This window comes from Podarcis pityusensis (genome assembly GCF_964106645.2).
Source record: "Podarcis pityusensis genome assembly, chromosome: 9".
NCBI lineage: Eukaryota > Metazoa > Chordata > Lepidosauria > Squamata > Lacertidae > Podarcis > Podarcis pityusensis.
Genome location: NC_138034.1, coordinates 44608274 through 44629593, shown reverse-complemented (window position 1 = coordinate 44629593; position 21320 = coordinate 44608274).

Sequence of the window (21320 nt, the reverse complement as noted above, 5' to 3'; positions counted from 1 at the left end):
ACTTTTGGGACAGGAATGGGTTGAGACACGACAATGACAGTAAGTTCAGTAGAGCCTCCGGTTTGGTGGCGGAGCCCCAGAGGTGTGCATAGAATTATGGGCCTCCTATTCCATCTCCTCACCCTCATCTCCTCACCCCACCCTAATGGATGCAGCAGCACCCCCACTGAGAGGACACAACTGCATCTTCCCTCCATGAACCACTGCTGATGTTCTGAATATGGAGTAGTAATTTGCATACATGTGCAGAAAGAGTAAAACATAGCAACACTGCAAGTCAGTAGAGAATGCCTTCCTCATGTCCTGCATAATTCTACTGTACGCATGTAAGAGAAGGTTGCTTAGCATGTGCTTAGACACAGACAGGATTTTTCCTGTAATTTCCCTGCAACACCTGGTCCAGTCTCCCAATTCCATTAGTCATCACAATGTCATCTAAACTGACCAGCTAAGTGAAAGAAAACACTCTTTTTTTAAAAGTTCATATTATTCGTCAATATATTGGTGCATGTGTGGTATATGTGTGTCTGAAGGTGCACTTCCTTTGCTTCCAGAACTCCTCTTTGCTTCCACTGTTGTTCCTCTTCACTTTAATTGCAGGCAGTTCCTAGAAGTGGGCTAGTGACTAACAGAGAGCACTGCCCCATAGTTAGAAGTCTGTAATTTGCTTGTAACACACTAAGGCTTTTAGGAGGAAATTTCACTGGGGAGCAGGGGAAATATCAGTAAATGCATTTTAAAAAATGATTTATGCCATTTTCTTCTCTCTTCAGATTACATAAATAAAAGTTTTGTGGAAATTATAGTTTTAAGCATCAGCAACTGGGTATCAAACATACAGATTTATAGTAAAACTTCTTTGGCATTTGTTTTGTTTTTTATGTGTGTGCTGGGCTGCATCCCAGAGTAAAGGAGAAAATACGGATAAGAAAGTGTAGTGAATAGCTAAATGTAGTTGCTTCCTGAAAACTGGGACATTTCACAAATGGGTTTTCCCAGAAATGGTGTTCTGGAATAATAATTTAAAAAAATTTCACTCTTGGCTGAAACAGAATGACTGTTTAAGTCTGTTCTCATGTTGCCACCTTCTAGACTTTTCGGGATGGGGCACATGAAGAAGGTCTAGGTCAGTTCATGTGGGGAGAAGCGGTCCTTGAGTCATTGTGGTCTTGAGTTGTTGAAGGCATTATAGCACTTTAAATTGGGCTTGGGAACTAACTGGCAGTCGGTGCAGTGGGGCCAGGAACCTTGAACCTGAAAAATAATAATAGTGGGGTTAATAGCTATTGCTTAGCTGAAAATGTCCAGTTATGGTCCTTCTTTGTGTGTCGTTGGACATTAAGACATTCTTGGCTCTAGAAGTTTCATTATCAGCATAAGTAATGAAATACAGTGGTACCTTGGGTTACATACGCTTCAGGTTACATACGCTTCAGGTTACAGACTTCTCTAACCCAGAAATATTACCTTGGGTTAAGAACTTTGGTTCAGGATGAGAACAGAAATCGTGCTCCGGCAGCGTGGCAGCAGCAGGAGGCCCCATTAGCTAAAGTGGTGCTTCAGGTTAAGAACAGTTTCAGGTTAAGAACAGACCTCCAGAACAAATTAAGTTCTTAACCCGAGGTACCACTGTACTTGTATAGATTGGAGTATTTCATGCTTATACATTTTGGTGTTCTGTTTCTGAATCATGTGTCAATGTAGTAAGACTCACTTTGGATCCTGAAAGTTAAGTAAACTGAAAAGCTTGATATGATCAAGAAACTTGATATAGTTTCTTGTAAGGTTTCTCACCCCACTCACTGATGTCTACATGATGAGCACAGGGCCTATCTGTAGATTACAGCTCCCGGATAAGCACAGGCATTTAGAAGTATACAAATATAAGCTTTTCCCTTGTGGGTGTTCATGCCTACATGTGGCCATTCAGGGCAGGAATGGGATAAACTTTGGGACCTTGGAGGAATGGTTAGTAGCACAGCCCTGCTGCCTGTTAAGCACACCAAGTCAGCTACTATGGATGATGAGTTGATCAAAAGATAGAATAGGCCCTATCTTTAGTGTTAAAATGTCAACTGAGAGAGATCTTGCATTGGGTAGAGCAGCTTCTCTCTAATTCACTGGAGGCATGACAATATGATGGAAGATGTAGACCTTGCCTTAGAAGCAACTTCTATTTGTGGTTAAATTAAGCACTACTATAAGTCTCCCCTGAAGTATGTCAGCAACTCTGATAGTTATTAAACAACTCTGTCCAACTCTGAGGTGTGCAGTGGAAGTGACTCCAGTTATCAACAGCCGTGGTAACCAACCATTATTGTAATCTTATTTAAACTGATTAGAGTCTGAGAGAAAATGCTTGGACACATTTGTCCAAGTTCTATTTTGTCACTACCAACAAAGGATTGGATTTACTTGAAGTTTCATATGGGTGACATATATTTTTAACCATAATTCCTTATTACTTTTCATGTCTTTTAAAGGTATGTGTCTTTACAACCACATTATCTGCAATGTTAGGGCCAACACTGAATGCTCACAAATTAGTTTGTGTTCTACAGTATTGAAGCCTAATATGATCTTTTGCTATTAATGTCAGAATTAGAAAGATAAAGCCCTTTGCGTAGCGAAATGCCCATGGGGATGTTGCTCCACATATAGGATTGTATGATCAGATTGTGTGTTTATGGCCTACAGCTTTTAATCATGTGCCCCATGATTTCACAAAGTGCCATTAAGGAAGTATCAATGACTTGAAAAGTTATTAAGCAGCAATTACACTGTGTGATATATCCATGATAATTGAACGTTTTTGGTTTTTTGAAGAGACAAACAAATGTTTCAATTCCTTTTTTGCTAAAATGCAAGAAAGGACAACAGACAGACATAGAAAGTGAAAGAAGGGAAGCAAGCCTGAAGACGTAGAGAAAATCTCCTAAAATACTTTTAAAACAAGTTTTGTCATTTAAAGTACAATCTTATTCCTACTTATGTGGCAGTAAGCCCTACTGTACTCAATTGGACTTACTTCTCTGAGTAGGCATACACAAGATTGTGCTGTAGTTGTTTTTGCTGTCAGCTTATTTTCTGCATATTCTTTTCAAATCACAAGAGAGAAAAACAAACCAGGAGGCTGTAGTGTGAGCAGTGAGATTATGTTCATATATACACTAAAATAACCAACACAAGGAAACCCATACAAGCTTTTCAAGAGCTATCTGAGCTAGCTAATCACCATTTTTGTCTTCATCAAAGGTAGCATGAGGCCACCAATGGTTAACAGTCATTTGCATAGTGATGCTTAGCAGGGATGCCTTCTGTTCTTTGCTGCCAGATAATTCTGTCCTCAGTTAATAGGGCAGAACAAACACATTGAAGGAATCTCTATGGGATTGCAGCTGCTGAACTTGTGAATTTATGCTGATGACCTGCAACTAACCTTGGTGGATTCTTCATGGGGTTAACCTTCCTTCTAATGCTGGCAATGCCCTTTAAACCTTTCTCACTAGCCTATGCAGATAAATAAATCACCACAGAGCCATTTACTCTGCAGAAGTGCACAACGAGGTTAATTCCAGGAAAAACAAAATGCAGCAAAGCAACCAGTTTAGGAGCATTTAACTCTACAGCATGCAACATTTAATGTTTTAAAGAAAGGATTCTCAAAGAAGAGCAGTTTCTACCTTTCTGGTCATCGTGGGTTTTAAGGAATGCAGGGATCAAAACTCTGCATGGACAAGGTTGAAAAGTCTCTCCTCGCACATTCTTGCCTGCCAGCCCATGTCATCATGGAAGATATTGCCCTGTGGCAGTGGTGTAGTGTAAACCAATGCCACCCGGGACAGGAACACGGGCCATGCTGGATGTGGAGGGAGCCCACTGTGGCTTGCCTTGCAAAGTGCACCTTGGTCACACCCAGTGACGGAATTGTGACCTTGTGTGCCACAGTCTCACTCGGCCCCCAGGTTAGATTAACCCAGGGGTGGAGCTGCAGCTGGCGGTGTTGGGCTGTCACAAAAGGAAGCTGTCCCAGCAGCTCCTTTGCATGCCGGAGCTAGTGACTGTTAGGTTATGTTGTTGGTGCTGTGCAGGAAGGGGCAAACACTTACTCTGAGGCTGCTGAGTGACAAAGGACCTTCTATTTAGTTTGATACATATTATATAGCTCTTTTATTAGGAGAGCCAATTAGTGGTATTAACTGGAACTGCACTGGAATGACCAGATTCCATATATTGCAACAGCCACATGAGGGAATAATAGAATTGTAGAGTTGGAAGAGGCCATGAGGATCATCTAGTTCAACCCACTAAAATGCAGGAATCTTTCACCCAACCTGGGGCTCGAACCCATGACCCTGGGATTAAGAATCTCATGCTCTACCAACTGAGCTATCCAGCTTCAGTTATAGGACCAGGAATTAGGAACTTGATAGGCTTCAAGTCCCATCATAGCCAGTGTAGTCCAGGAACATCTGGAGGGCTTCAGATCCCCCAGTCCTGCTACTAGCCATGCAACGCTTTTGTCTCCATGCAGGGCCATGCAGACTGGGGTGGGGGGCAAGGGAGCCAGGTACACTTGTCCCAGGCCTTGGAAGGTTAAGGTGGCCAGGGCCCCCACCATGGACCAGCTGCTTTTTTGTATGAGTTTATAACTTTATTCTAACATGACTCCTGCCCTGGGCCTTGGACAAGCTCCGTATGGGCCTGCCTCCATTCTTGGTAATATTTCTGAATACCAGTTGCTGAAAGCTTCAGGAGGGGAGAATGCTCTTCTGCTCAGGTTCTGCTTGCAGGTTTCCTGCAGGCATCTGGTTGACCACTGTGAGAACAGGATGTTGGACTAGACCGGCCCCTGGCCTGATCCAGCAGGCTATTCTTGTGTTCTCATGCCATGGAACTGCCTGTTACAGAAGATCCAGCTAATATCCTTCTTGATGGCATTTAGATACCAAGACAACCATTTAAATGCAAAGGGCCTTTTTTCATAGCCAGTCACTGAGTGTGTCCTTTTAGTCTCTTATCTTTTAAAATGGATTAACTGCAGTTTTATTTAGGTTTGTTTGTTTGTTTGGTTTTCTTAATTGTATCATTGCTGCTGTTAGCTGCACATGAACATTTTTGTGGAAAAAAATATACAACTTCTAGGAGGTTAAAGCTACAACCCCACTTTTGAATGTAAAACTACAATGCAAAAATATATAAACTGCAAATTCCCTGAGCCTTTGGAACGTACTATGCAAACACTGCCTATAGGCAAAATAATGCAACTGGAAAAATGATTTAATCCCCCCTTTAAAAGGGATGTGTTGGGGTGAGTTTTTTCCTGGCTGTTTAGTAATATTGTGTTCTTATTATAGTTTTACTTTTTTTCATTGATAGTCCACCTTCAAAAATACCCCTCCCGAAATGTGACTTACAAAAACAAAACAATAGAGGCCTTTAAAGATCAGCACTCTGATACAGCTAAAAATAGATGCACAGAGAAGCAGGCTGGAGTTTTTAATCTCTCTGTGGCATAAATAAAATAAATTTAAGAAGCAAAATTCCCATGTGTTCAAAATGAAGGGCCTTCTTTCTCAACTGCTCAGTATGGTGAATACAGGAAAGGTCAGCCTAGGACAGTTTATTCAGCTGTAATAAATAAGGGAAGATCTGCAGCTCAATGGTAGAGCATCTGGTTTGAATGCAGAAGGCTGCAAATTCAAACCTGGGCATCTCCAGCTAAGATTGGGAATGTCCTTTGCCAGTCACTGTCAGTCAATATGAGTAATATTGAGCTAGCTAGACCGATGGCCTGATTCAGTACAATGCAGCTTCCTATGTTCCTACAGTCATCTGTGGTAGAGGCGCATCCTTGAAATAAATGCTCTGTACAGAGATCCTGGATTCCCAACAAAGCTTTTACCTGGATTCCTGTTTATCTCCATCTCTTGTCTGGACATGTGACTAGTGCTGGGAAGCAAGCACCAGGAAAACTCCTGCTGGTGGTTACAAGGGGGCGCACTGAATAGTCAGCCAAAGATCACCCTCACGCCTGGTTGCTTAGTAAGTACCTCACTTCCCCATATCATGAACAAGGGTCATATAGAAAGTCTCCACTGCTCCTCATAGCACTTAATTAAAAGTCATTAAACCCTCAGCCTCCTCTCAGCTCATTTACGTTTTGATTCCACCACCTGAAAACTGGCAAAATAACACTCTGCCAATTTACTCCCAGAAAACCAGGTGGTGGGTTGATGGAGGCCATTTCTCTCCAGCCCTCCTTCTCAGTGGGACTGATCACTGGCATAGTTGAGAAGGACAGGGTCAAGCTAGACCCTAACACAGCCACATTGTGCTTTGCGTGTCGAGGTCCCCAAGCCACCCCCCAAATAACTCACAACGCACACTTAATTTTTGTTTAAGGTTTTTGGCATAATTTTGGCCACAACTTTATTTAACTACAAAACCGTGAGTGGTTGTTTAGGCATTGGTTAAGACTATCTGTCCCCCCGCCTGGGGACAGAACTGACTTCCGGGCACCACCGAAAGACAGTGCGGGGGAAAGCAAGTCGGAGAGAAATGGAGCTGAGTCACAGACCCTCAATTCTCATCCGCATGCTCCCCGAAGGCTTGCCGGCCCTAGTCCCATTCCAGGGATTGGACGAAAAGATGGCAAGCCCCAGGATTCCTTTAACAGAATTCCCTTTCCGCAGCAACCATGGAGGGGCAGGCCCAGCCTATCCTAACCCCTCCTCCACCAATTTATAACCAATGCCTAACCACAACCTTACAAGTTGTGACGATTTGCTACGCAGTAGGCAAAAACCAAATGACCCAGCCAATCAGCCAGATGGACAAAATTCCTACCAGGCCCCTGCCCCAACGGCAGACGACCCTATGACAGGCATAGCAAGGTCAATGCAACAACCCCTTACTCAAGGGCGGGTGGGCGGGTGATCCGTTGCACGCAGCAAAGAGAAAGCGCCAGGCTGCGTGCAGAGTATTTAAACATTTTACCCCTCCCACCAAAATTGCAACATAACTTTTACCCCAGCAACCCAGTGAACCAATCACTGCCCCAGGCCATCTTTAGAGACCCTGCCTGGTAACAGAGGGGTGGCTCAGCAGACCCCACTGCAACACGTGCTCTCCATGAAGGAGAACACGCTTTGTCTCATGTAATCACTGCAAGAAGGATTGTGCCCAGGGATGATTCCTGAGCATTGTAGGTTCTGACACTGTCATTGCTGACACTCCTGATACAACCTTTTAGCTACCCAGACTTAAAATATGTTAAGTGATATAGCACTAAGGTGATATTTATGCTCCTTATCAAGTCTGAAGTGATGATAATTCAACACTGCTCTGTTGTGTGCCTTCCCCTTTGATTATAAGCATAATTGCTGTAACCTTGATGAATAAAGAAACCCTGGCATGCTGACACATTCAAAGAAAATAATTCAGATGTAGTTTTTCCCTCCTCCTTTTGCTGTGGATATGCACCATAAATTTTGTGTGTGTGTTTCAAAAATTAAATGCAGTAAGCATTTGTCCTTGGGAAGGACAAAAAAAAAAGTGGTAGGAGGACTTTAAAATTAGTTACAAATCAAAAGGATTGCATATCATTATATTGTTTGTCTTTGAACTAAGCTAATTCACTACCAATTACAACTCTTACTCCATCCCAGGCAATGAAAAATAATTCCACTGTAAAGTATATATGAGGTTCTTTATATTTCCCCTTTTTAGTTTGTTTAAAAAGGCATGCTTGTATGGTATTTAGCATGGGATGGATACATACAAGTATTTGGTATTTAACAAATAGTGATATTTTGTAAACTAATTTGAAGATTTTTTTACAATCAAGCAGTGTATAAATTTTATGAAACAAATAAACAAATGTATATATAACCTTATAGTATGACAATTGTTTGCAACCCTTCAAATTGGCTACCAGGACTGTGGGTGGGTCACTTCCATGTGAGGTGATGACATGAACTGGGACAATTACTTAGGTTTATTTAATTTATTACTAGCAAGAAGAGCCCACAGCTGCCTGAGAATTTTTCGAAACCCAGCAAATATTGTTGTTTTCAAATGCATCACATGATTTGTGAGTTTGATTTCATCACACAGAAACTTGGGCAAAGTCATGCCAAAGTCACATTAGGTCTGCCATCTTGATTCAAAATGGCACCTAGCACCCAAACATAGACAAGTACTACCACTCCCACCTTGGGAACTCTCATGCTTAGTTTTGTGGTGATATCTAGAGAGGCGGCTGAACCTGTGCCAAAAAAACCACGTCAAAGTCATGCCAAAATCATGTTTTGGTCTGGTACCTTGATTCAAAATGGCAGCCGGCATCCAAACTTTGGCTAGAGCCACTGCCTCTATATCAGGAACGCTTGTATTTACAGTGGTGCCTCGCAAGATGAAATTAATTCGTTCCGCGAGTTTTTTCATCTAGCGAATTTTTCATCTTGCGAAGCACGAAATCCCATAGGAATGCATTGAAATTCAATTAATGCGTTCCTATGGTCAAAAAAAGTCCAAACAAAGCCAAATTTGGTACAACAAGAGTTTATTAAGTGCTCTTTAAAGTCACACATACTGTAAAGAGCATTTCAAAAACTGAAGGAACAATAAGTTAAGTTTCTAAACATGACAGAAAAACATTTAAAAATCAACAAAGTGTACAGTACATTTTCTAAGACTCTGGGGGACAACTCGAAGAAGGTTCCTCTTCCACTCTTTGCTTCTTGCTGAAGAACCCCCTCCTCAACTGTTCCCCCAGCCACTCACCACACAGAAATTCAAATCCAGATTTTTTTTAAAAAAAACAGCAGAGTGGCCCAATGGTCACAGAAAATCATAAAAATGCAGAAAAAAACCACACAAGCTTCCAGATTCTTGCAAACCCCTCCTCAACTGTTCCCCCAGCCACCCACCACACAGAAATTCAAATCCAGAATTTTTTTTAAAAAAACAGCAGAGTGGCCCAATGGTCACAGAAAATCATAAAAATTCAGAAAAAACCACACAAGCTTCCAGATTCTTGCAAACCCCTCCTCAACTGTTCCCCCAGCCACCCACCACACAGAAATTCAAACCCAGAATTTTTTTAAAAAAAAACAGCAGAGTGGCCCAATGATCACAAAAAATCATAAAAATGCAGGGGAAAAAACACACGAGCTTCCAGATTCTTGCAAACCCCTCCCGAACACCAAGTCCTTGAATTCCAAACACCCCAACCCAAAATCCAAAAACCCCCAAAAAAGTTTTAAAAGTTTAACTTACCAAATGGCTGCAAAAGAAGTTTTGGAAAAGTTTCAAAAATCACCAAAGTCTTCAAAAACCTCAAAAAAGGCTACCACACCGCGTGCTATGAGTTGCTCCTCGAAGTCAAGTTGCAACTGCACCTCTTCAAGCAATGCACCCTGTATTACTGTAACGGTTTTAAGAAAAAGGAAACAAACTTGCAAGACGTTTTCGTCTTGCGAAGCAAGCCCATAGGGAAATTCGTCTTGCGAAGCAGCTCAAAAAACGCAAAACCCTTTCGTCTAGCGAGTTTTTCATCTTGCGAGGCATTCGTCTTGCGGGGCACCACTGTAGTTTGGTGATGATAGCTTGAGAGGCACCCGAACCCACAGCGAACAGATGGACAAACAACCATTTCCCAAAAATATACAGTAGATTATATTTGTATTCAACCTTCACTCCAAGGAGCTAAAGCTGTCCTGCATGGCTCTCATCCTCCTATTCCCCCCCCCCCAACAATCCTATTATGTAAGTTAGATTATGACTGACCCAAGGCATTATGGGTGAATGGAGGTTTGAATCCTAGGGTGCATTCAGACATACAGAATGTTGCATTACTTTTCCTGATTACAATGCTAGCACTTATCCCATCTTCTATTGTTTATTTCACATTGCAGCAGTGGCGTAGCGTGGGGGGTGCCAGGGGTGCCAGCCGCACCGGGCGCAACATCTGCGGGGGGCGCGAGTCCAGAGGGAAGGGACAAGTTCCTTCCTCCGCCGGGCTCCCCGCCGCCACCGCCAGCCTTGCGCCCTAGCGCGCGCGCGCCCCCCGCCGCCGCTGCGGCTGCGCTCCACTCACTGCTCGCAGGAGGAGCAGCCGCTGCAGCAGCGCTGACGCCACCACCGACGCCTGGCCGGGCACGGGCAGCCTCCGCACCCCGACGCCGACGCCATCCCCTTCCCCCTTTTTTTCCAGAGCTGGGGGAGTGGGAGGTTTTAAAAGGGGGTCTTGCATTGGCGATCCTGCAGCACTTTGGGCCGTACGACGCGAGCGCGCAGCACGGATCAGCCACGACCCCATCCCGTGCATTTCCCGGGGAAAAGTGCTCTGCGTGGGAGGCGCGTTTCCCCTTCATTCCCTCTCGTGCAAATCCTCCTTGGGTTCCCTCCCCCGTCTTTCCTCTCCCTACCTCACAAAAGCCTCACCTCGTCGCCGGAAGAAGGAGCAGGGCGCTTCTGCAACTTTGGATTGCAACTTCCTGCTTCCCTGGGAAACAGAGCCCGGCCGGGTCAGTTGTCCAGCGGAGGGCCAGTTCCCCCTTCCCTCCCTCCCTCCCTCTCTCTCTCTGCAACCCTTGCGCCCCCCCCCCTGCGTACTACTTGCAATGCAACTTCCGCGCTCCATGCGCTTTCATAGAATCTGTCGAGCTGGAAGGGAGCCGAGGGTCATCTAGTCCCACCCGCTGCAATGCAGTAATACGCCGCTGCCCCCCTACAAGGGATCGAACCTGCAACCTTAGCCTTATCAGCACCGTGCTCTTAAACTGAGCCATCCGGGCTCCCCTTTCCCCCACCTTCTTGCGTGCCTGAACCTGTCCGCGTTTTGCATTCTAACACTTGCAAGCTCCATCCTCCAGCAGTTCCCTGACGCCAGCTGCGCTTCCTTTCAGGCCAATACTTGGCAGCCATAAACTCGCACCGTGTCCAATATCCTATAAAAAGCATTAATCGGAATACCTTGCAACATTTCATCAAAGAAAATTGAGACGCCCTATTCCATAATAATAATAATAGTAATAATTTTATTATTTATACCCTTCCCATCTGACTGGGCTGCCCCAGTCACCTTGGATAAAAATATAATAAAACATGAAACATTTAAAAAAACTTCCCTTCAGATGACTTCTGAAGTTGTAGAGTTACTTATCTCCTTGGCTTGGGGGGGTGTCTAATAAAAATAAAAATAAATTATTTATACCCTGCCCATCTGGCTGGGCTTCCCCAGCCACTCTGGGCAGCTTCCAAAAAAATATTAATACGTCAAACATTAAAAGCTTCCCTAAACAGGGCTGCCTTCGGATGTCTTCTAAAAGTCTGGTAGTTGTTCTTCTCTTTGACATCTGGTGGGAGGGCGTTCCACAGGGCAGGTGCCACTACTGAGAAGGCCCTCTGCCTGCTTCCCTGTAACCTCACTTCTTGCAGGGAGGGAACCGCCAGAAGGCCCTCGGCGCTGGACCTCAGTGTCCGGGCAGAATGATGGGGGTGGAGACGCTCCTTCAGGTCTACTGGGCCTTTGAGGCCGTTTAGGGCTTTAAAGGTCAACACCAACACTTTGAATTGTGCTCAGAAACGTACAGGGAACCAATGTAGGTCTTTCAATGTAACTTCATACATTATTATTGTTGTTGTTGTTGTTGTTGTTTAGTCATTTAGTCGTGTCTGACTCTTCGTGACCCCCTGGACCAGAGCACGCCAGGCACTCCTGTCTTCCACTGCTTCCCGCAGTTTGGTCAGACTCATGTTTGTGGCTTCCCCTCCCCATGCAGCTTGGTTTCCCTAGCCACTCGGAAACCCGAACCCTATGGAAATAGGGATGTCAAGGTTGCAGGTTCGATCCCCGCACGGGACAGCTGCGTGGTCCTGCATCTTTCCTCAGGGCCTGCAAGACAGAGCTGTTCCACCTGGCCTTTGGTTTGGACTCAGTGGGACCCTTATGTCTTCCCTCCCCTTACAGTTTTGATTTGTGGGCTACTTTTAAAATGAGGCTGCTTTTCAAATTGCATTTTAACCTGTATTTTAAATTGGTCCCTCCCCCCATTATGTTTCTATTGTAATTTTACCGGTGTTAGCCGCCCTGAGCCCGGCTCTGGCTGGGGAGGGCGGGGTATAAATAAAATGTATCATCATCATCATCACCACCACAGGGGGTTGGACTAGATGACCATCAGGTCCCTTCCGACTCTACGATTCTATGATTCTATAAAGTCAAGTGTTACCGGAAAAATCCGAGGGCGCGCTCGCACTCGAGTGCTAAAATCCACGGGTTAGGGGGCGCAAATTACTTGCCTTGCCCCGGGTGCTGACAACCCACGCTACGCCACTGCATTGCAGTACCTGTTGTGTTATGGAAATGTGGCTTTTTGACCAATGTTGTGCTAAATTTCATTCACACCAGGGATCATGTTGCAACACAACAACAAACTTCATTGAACATTGTCACTTCTCCCCCACCTGTCCACTCCACCATCAGTCACCCATGAAAACAGCATGGAAAGAACAGTATGTCAGTATACTGTCCAACATTTTGTCACTTTACTCCCATGATTATCTGGGTTAATGGGGTTGCAAATGAATTATTTTCATAACCAATTAACACAGAAATGAGCATTAAACTTCTACTATCTTTTGTTCTATTTCCAGAAATGGCTTTTACATTCTGTGAAAGTTCCAGTATAATACAGATATAAACAGTTAGAACATACTGCTATGTGAATGTACCCCTAGTCTGGCACTCTTGACAACTACACCAAACTCATTCCCCATCTGATCTGCATCCTTCTTCCCATCAAGGGATGTTCCTTTTACTACGAGGAAGGCCTTTTGGAAAAGTCTTTGTACTGTATATGCAATGTTGGTTCTTACTTCACCTTAGTATGGAACTGTTTCATGCCAGGTCTAAATATTTCTGGCATGAAACTCTCTTGGCACCAGACAAAGTAACTTTATGACAGCTGGTGCAATTCCTTATGGCAGCAATGTGGACAATGCATTCAGCCTGTAAGTGTCACTGGCTTTAATAGGAACAAGGCTGCTGCAAATAGGATGGTTACATATTGTGCAAATTTGTACTTTCATTTGTTTCCTTCTGTACATCTTTCAACATTGTGACAAAAAATATTGTATGTGTGTTTAATTTTGTTACATTTTAATCCCAACTTTCCAAGGAGCTCGATTTGGTTTACCAGGTTTTTCCCCCAGCCCATGTTATCTTCTCAAAAATATTTTGAGGTAGACTGGGGGGGAAATAAACTTCACAGCTCAGTGAGGGTTTGCACCTTCACTTCTGTTGCCATAGGCCAGCTCTCAATGCACCAGAGCCTAGTGATGTTGATTACTTTCTTCACACAAACATTAACACAGTTTTATCCATTATTATTACATACACTTACCGTATATTCTGGCTTTCCTTCAAGATCAGGGGTCAGCAAACTTTTTCAGCAGGGGGCCGGTCCACTTTCCCTCCAACCTTTTGGGAGGCTGGACTATATTTTGAAGGGGAAAAAAGAATGAATTCCTATGCCCCACAAATAACACAGAGATGCATTTTAAATAAAAGCACACATTCTACTCATGTAAAAACACGCTGATTCCCAGACTGTCCATGGGCCGGTTTTAGAAGGCGATTAGGCTGGATCCGGCCCCCGGGCCTTAGTTTGCTTACCCATGTTCAAGATGCTCAAGCAAGTGCAGCTGTGGCAGAAGAGGGTCATACCGCTGTTTATCTTCAGAAAAACTCAGTTTGATAGTTTAAGGTTGATGAAAAAATCATTGGCCTGGTGTAACCCAGTGAGATGCAAGTCAAGATTTGAATGGAGGCCTCCTAGTTCTTACTCTGGCACTCTAACCATTATACCACACTCCATTGTTACACAATGCAGTATCAGCACACACTGCAGTTTATTTTGGTGCAATGGTCAGTTGTAGATCATCAACTGGTTATTGAACAATGATGCAGTTTGGGGGTATTAATGGCGTGGTATTGCAAACTGCCCTGTCTGTGTCTTGGGAAATCTTTATGTACTGAACTCTGAAAATCCATTTAATATTTTCAAGCTCAATTTTTATGCCTGTTAAAGTATTTATAAAATAGTTGGCTCCAGCAATAATTTTAGAATTCAACCGTCTTTGAGTTGGTTACACTTCAGCAGACCACAGGGATACAATCCTCACAAAAATGCTTTTCGATCTCTAGGAGGAGGAGGGGGAGGAGAGAGAAAGAGAGAAAGAAAGAAAGAGAGAGAGAGAGAGAGATAATGGATTGACCCTCTACATGAAACCATAAAGTAGAATTCTGGGTTGCTGCCATTCAAATGAATAGAAACCGGCAGCAATTCTAACACCTTTCCGGTTTCAATTTTGTAACATCTGCAGGCACCATGCTGGAATGGTAAACATTTTAATGGTCAAATTTTGTCCATTTCGCCATTTCCATTTCCCATATTATCCCCTAGTTTTTGTGTGAGAGTGAAATGAAAAGGTGACAGATTGCTGCAAATCAAATGAATGGGAGATGTCATTTGCATTCATTATGGTTGCCACAAACACCCTACTTTCCTATTCCTTTGTTGTCCTACTGATACACCTTTTCACAGCTTCTGGAAATTCAAGTGTCAGGCACTCCGTTTCGATAATGCAGCTGGAACTTCAGGCATTGGCCTGTGAATTGATTCAATAACACCAACCCACTTTATAATTACAGTTTATCTCTTCGTTATAAATCCAAATTGATTGAGATTAATAGGAAGATTTAAAACCTACATGCTCTGAAAAGGGAGGTTTTTGCAAATGCAATTCTTTAACCAAGGATACAAAAGGCGATTCTCAAACCTAAACGCTCCATCTACCAGACTATTTATTTACAATTATTTGGCTGTGACTCTTAAAAATACCAATCTGGGCTTCCTTTAAGCAGAGGTAATTCAAGTGAATCTGATGCTTTGCAAAGCAGTATGTGTGGGGCATGCAGTGTCCTCTTAAGATTATTTTCGTGTGTGTGTGTTCAATGATTTTAAGACACCTTTCACATTCTTAATTCACCATCCCCTCTTGCCATAATTCAGAACACCACTGAAAAGTGATGTCTGTCCTGGAATCCAGCAGTACTGCTGACAAAGGTTTAGAGAGACAGAGAACAGAGACTACCAATTAATAAACAAAACCATCTCAAATGAGAACAGTTGGCATGTGTAGGTCTTCAAGAGAAGAAGGGTTACTGGGTCTCAGAAAATTAGCAGCAAAACTCCAACTGAAACACCTATCCAAAAACACTTGGAATAAAATCCAATTAATCTTAGAGGAACTTGCTTTCAAGCTGATCTGATTAGAATCACAATCTGACAGCATGAGCCTACGTATATTTACATTTAACCAAGTTCCACCCAGTTCAGGGAATGGGGGCATACCCTTAAAAAGGGATGAATAAATCTCTCAGTTTCTGTTTCTCTTGGTCCCTCATTTTTCCACTTTTAAATTCACCCATTGCCACACATGCTCAGAGACAGCTTTAGGGTGGTGCTACTGGTTCGCCAGAAGCGGCTTAGTCATGCTGGCCACATGACACGGAAGCTGTCTGTGGACAAACGATGGGTCCCTTGGCCTATAGAGCAAGATGAGCGCGCAACCCCAACGTTGTCTGCGATTGGACCTAACGGTCAGGGGTACCTTTACCTTAGTTGCGCATTAAGTATAGATTATTTTAATTCACTCTGTTCTCATTAGTTTATTCCTATGTCATTGTTGTTTTAAATGAACATTGTAGAAAAGCAGCATATAGGCTAAAGGAAATTTAAACTTCTCTCATTTCAGTACTGGTCATTTAAAAAACAACTGAAGGTGCAATCAAAGTTTTAGAGAGATATTTGCAGAAGGACTTGGGCAGAGCTTTTGTGGCTCTCTAAAGCAATTGTCAGACATCTCGCTCCATTGTAGGTGCTTATGGTCACTGTATGTGTACACTGACAATAAGACCTGCAATTGAAAGCAGACAGCAAGACAAGCATGACCAATAACACTTCAACACTGTACCAATACTTTAATAAAGTTGGAAGATCAATTCAATTCCAAGGTTTTCTGGGAGAAGTCTTGCCCAACAAGATACAGAATGATGAATGCTGATCTCTTAAAATCACTAAGCTATGAAGCATTGCAAAAGTTTACCCCCACCACCTTAAATACAACTGTGCGATAAAGCAGGCCTGGGTTGATGAATCGCAGGGATGAGGCTGTCCCGAAGCTTATCTGTGGCATTGAAAAATGAGGTCATTAGTAAAAATAAAATGCAAATATTATCAGATGCTGGGTCATTTTTCTTCACACATTTGAACTAGAATCTCATCATGGTATGCAAGTATGTACATGCATCAAGAGAGAAATGAGATGCACATTTACACGCACACACACACCCTTTCACGCACCCCCACTTTAAAAGCCAATTGTTTTGGGAGGTGGGGGGTAACTGTGGACTATTGAGAGAGCAGTGCTTGTTTATTTGTTTTCTTTTAAATGCTTTCCTGTCTTAGACATCCAGCCTCATTCAGTTTACCATCCACATTCTCTCAGTAATTACTTTTTTAAAAAATCCACTCTGATTTCCCCCTTCTGAGCTGCTCTGTATAAACAAAGCTCTGTGTTCTCCATTCACTCAAATTGGGAATTTAAAGCACTCATAATTTTTGGGCAATCTGTATGGATTTTACAGGCATAAGAGCCTGCTAAATTTCAAAAAAAGGGGGAAACATGTCTAGGGCCTGTTTTGGGGTGGAGTAATAGGTCCAAGGGCTTCCTTAAAATGATCAAATGGTGTATATTCTTGCAGGGCCGGACTTTGGCAATCTTTTGTAATATGGCCCCCTATGAGAGGCCAACATATGGTGTCCCAAAATGGATCTTCTCGGTTATGGATCATCTCAGTTTTGCACCCCATCAGCTTGGCACTCTGCACAGGAAATTATCCTAACTACCCTAAATCCAGTGCTGATTCTTGCTTCTACATTTTCTTTAAAAACTTTGCAGCTTCACATCAGCCTTTCTTTCTGTTGGCTGTTTGCATCATCCAATAGGCTTTATTGGCCTCTTGATAGGCCTTTCTAGGTTTCCAGTTGGCTTTGCAGTATGAGACTGTCTAGAGCTCTGCATGTAGAGTTCTGAAGAGCTCTAAGGTGGTGGTTGTTATTTAGTTAAGCAGAGCACTGTAGAATTTTCAAAATAAATAAAAGAAGATATATGATACATAGATATAGCTCTACTGCTCTGTTTTAGTAAAACAAACAACCACAACCTAGAGCACTTCAGTGATCCACAGGCAACATTTTTGACATGAGAAGACCATGAAAATAAAGAAACAGAGAGATATTTTTGCATGCCACTCCAATCTCTGAGTGGTGTGAGATTCCATGGTTCTAGGCACTTACCCGGGGTTCATGTTTCCCTATTGGAAATGAGGCACAGCAGAGACCATGGTGTCTTTATGATACACAATTTCCACATATATACAACTTGAGTCTACAGTGGAGGGGTTCACAGCATTAATATCCCCAAAATGTCCTGTTTCTCCCAGAACTGCAGCCTTCGATTCCAACAGAAATCAAACCTTGCTCTGACTCTCTGTATATTGCTGCTTTACCTCTAGGTTACTTCCCTACAACTCAGCTCTAGATTCCAGCTTTGTCTTCTAACTAACCATGAGATGGGGGAAAAGACCCTACACACCCATTTGCTGTCTCACACAAGAGGCAGATTACGGAGAGAGTGATCAGTTCTGCCACACTGGTTGCAGAACCTCAGGGGCACAACAACTGTTCTTTAGAATAGTAATAGTAGTAATTTATTATTTGTACCCTGCCCGTCTGGCTGGGTTTTCCCAGCTACTCTGGGGGGCTTCCAACAAAGATTAAAAATACATTAAAATGTCACACATTAAAAACTTCCCTGAATAGGGCTGCCTTCAGATGTCTTCTAAATGTCAGATAGTTGTTCCCCAGAGTCACTGGGGAAACCCACCCAGGTGGGTGGGGAATAATAATAATAATGGTACTGAATTTTGGCATCAGACAGGGTATCACTGAAATTTAAGATCCCAATGTCTGCTACTGCTCACACAGAGCCCCTTTCCTTTGTTTCCCTTACTAGCCCATCACTTGATCACATCAATATGAAGCTAGCTGCTGAACCTTAGAACTATAGAGTTGGAAGGGACCATGATGTTCATCAAGTCCAACCCCATGCAATACAGGAATTTGCAGCTATCCCATATGGGGATCGAACCTGCAACATTGGGATTATCAGCACCACACTCTATCCATCTGAGCTATCCAGGTATGGTACATCAACCCTTAGAGACTTTTCAAAGCTTTAAGTGGATCTGAGGACAGGTGCCATGTTTGAGTGACAACCTGACAGCCCTATTTCTCTTGCAGCTCCTATCTAAAGGCCTGTTTCCAGACAGTAGCATTGGGAGACTTAAAAAAATGGGGGGGGGGGAGTGGAATACGATAACCTATGAACAAAAGCTACTTGCTATATCCATCGAATAATGCCCAAAGGACCAGGTATTTATCCTGTCGAGGTCTTTGTACCCTCCACGTCCACACAAAATATGACTGGCAGTATTTGTGAATGAAATTATCCAACACAAGCATTCAAGTGAACAAAATAAAGTAATAATTTTAAAAAGTGTTTATTAGCACTGTACTTCATCCTTGGAGATTTAGCAGCTGACAAATTCATGGGCTGTCACTCAGATGCAATGATTCGAACAATTCTCAGGGGGCTGAGAGGGAAAGAAAACATGTGAATAATGGGCAAAACAGACCAACAAGCACATGTTGCTCTGCCAGATAAATTCACATTATGACATCAGAGTTGTTTTTTGAGACCCTTTAGCATTGTATATTTCTAACACATATGCCATTGTGTGAAGGATTGGCCCTGAAAGGCAGCCTAAGAATGTTAAACAAATAAATACAGAAAACACTATTAGGTGAAGCAAAGAAAGAAACCCCTGATCGGATTGTGAATGTATTTTTTATTCTCATCCAGCTTTTTCAGCTGCTTGGATATTTAGTGAAGAGCTGAGTAACAGCCAAAACTATTTTCCTACTGAGTATAGTAGGACCCCATATATCAGGAGAGTAGTGAACCAGCCTGCTATCTCCACTTCTGGTTTCCATCACCTCCACAAGTTGGAAGGTGACCATCTTCAGCAGATAGTCTGCTCTGCTTATTTGGGTTTCCTGCATGCAAGTAGACCAGGCTCCCCCTGCAGCTGCCCTCCAAGTTTTGGAGGGTGAGAGCAACATTAAACAGAGCTAGTGCTCTTTCTCTCTCTCCTACACATGCTTATTTAACCAAATGCATTCAGTATTCAATGGGGCTTAAGTCTTTTATAAATCCTGCTTCAGTTTAACTATGAATAACCAGAACCCTTACATAGATAGTCATAAACTAGGGTAATGATATAGGCAGCATGGAAATGAGAGATCGAGCTCGACAATGTTGTACCCAGGGCCTTTTCCCTCTGCTGGAACTCACTGGAACTCAGTTCCAGCACCTCTCAGGTAGCCTCAATTGATATTGGTTTTATCACACAGATTTGCATTTAGAAGACCAAATAACAACTAAGAAATTGCAGAAAAGCTCTCCTTTAAATTTTCCTTTAAATGTTGACTGTGACACAGAAGCTCACTTCATGTGTAAAGGGGCTTTGCACCCTTATAGACGCCAAGTGCTGACCCTGGCCTCTAGTTTTCCTCCACTCAGCCACAACATCAACGTGCTAGGTGTGGACATAAGAGCAGGGAGAGCTATGTGCACATGTGCAAAATACATATAAGGCAGGAAAATAGGTCCTGGGAAAATCCATGAGCATAGGTTTCCCTGGCTTAGACATCCTTATCTAACATGAGTATGGCAGGACAGGATTGGTAGAAACTGTAGGGTCTTGTGGCTGGAGCTTTAAAGTGCCTTATATGTAATGCCACTGAGGTAATTTCTAAACTGTGAATATAAATACAAAGCTCAAGTGAGCTGTCGTAGATATTCATTTATCCCTAGAGTGAGCAAATTGTGTGGGGAGCATTGGAGATTAGCAGAATGGACAATATCACTGCTTCGGGCATCAGAACAATTATCAGCACATTTTCATTTTGTGTATGGAGTGGGTAGCCCAGTTTTTGCTGATGAGAAACTTGGATTATTCATCAAATAGGCAATACAGTACTGAAAGCGTTCCAGGTTGTAATCGAAAAATCAAATTCCTGAGAGAAAGATTCACAGCCACACCAATTTCTTCAGTGCGCCCGAACTCCATCTGATGAGACTTCACACTTCACATCACTGACTTCCTGTGAATATTACTGTTTTCTAAAGTCATGCTTTTGATTAATGGCATACATATAGCAGTACAGTTACCAGAGCAGCAATGAGAACGACTGCAAAACATTATCATGTGAAGTTGTATATAGCAGATATCCAAACATATGGGGATCAAATACAGTATTTTTGGTGAATTTAATTCCTGCTATATTTATAACTTTGAATGGAGAAGGTCTTAGGGAGAGACGGAGAAGGAATCCATTTTAAATGAATTTATACATAGATCTTGGCAGTCCTGACCTGAATGAGCTTTGCTTATATTAGTCCACCTTTTGTGCCTGTTTGTGTCCAACCTGTGTGTACATTGCCAGGTTTTTTAAATGAAAAATTATATGTAAACATTTTTATATGTATAGTATGTATAAAGGAGTCAAGCCACATGCTATACTATACAGTGGTACCTCTGGTTATGTACTTAATTCGTTCCGGAGGTCCGATCTTAACCTGAAACTGTTCTTAACCTGAAGCACCACTTTAGCTAATGCGGCCTCCCGCTGCTGCTGCGCCACCACCTCACAATTTCTGTTCTCATCCTGAAGCAAAGTTCTTAACCCCAGGTAATATTTCTGGGTTAGTGGAGTCTGTAACCTGAAGCATATGTAACCTGAAACATATGTAACCCGCGGTACCACTGTATGTCAATAGTATAGATGTGTAAGTATACTAACAAATACAGGCAAGTGGGGATTGCGTTCTGAGGCACCATGCACGTTAGTGGGATGTGTATAAGCCTGCCCCATCCTGTTTTCCCCCTCCCATCCTGCCCTGTTCTACCCTGTTCCACCCTGCCCCCTCCTGATGATGAAAATGGCATGCATGCCTTATATGTATTTCACACATGTGCACATAGCTCTCCCTGCTCTTATGTCCACACCTAGCACGTTGATGTTATGGCTGAGTGGAGGAAAACTTGAGGCCAGGGTCAT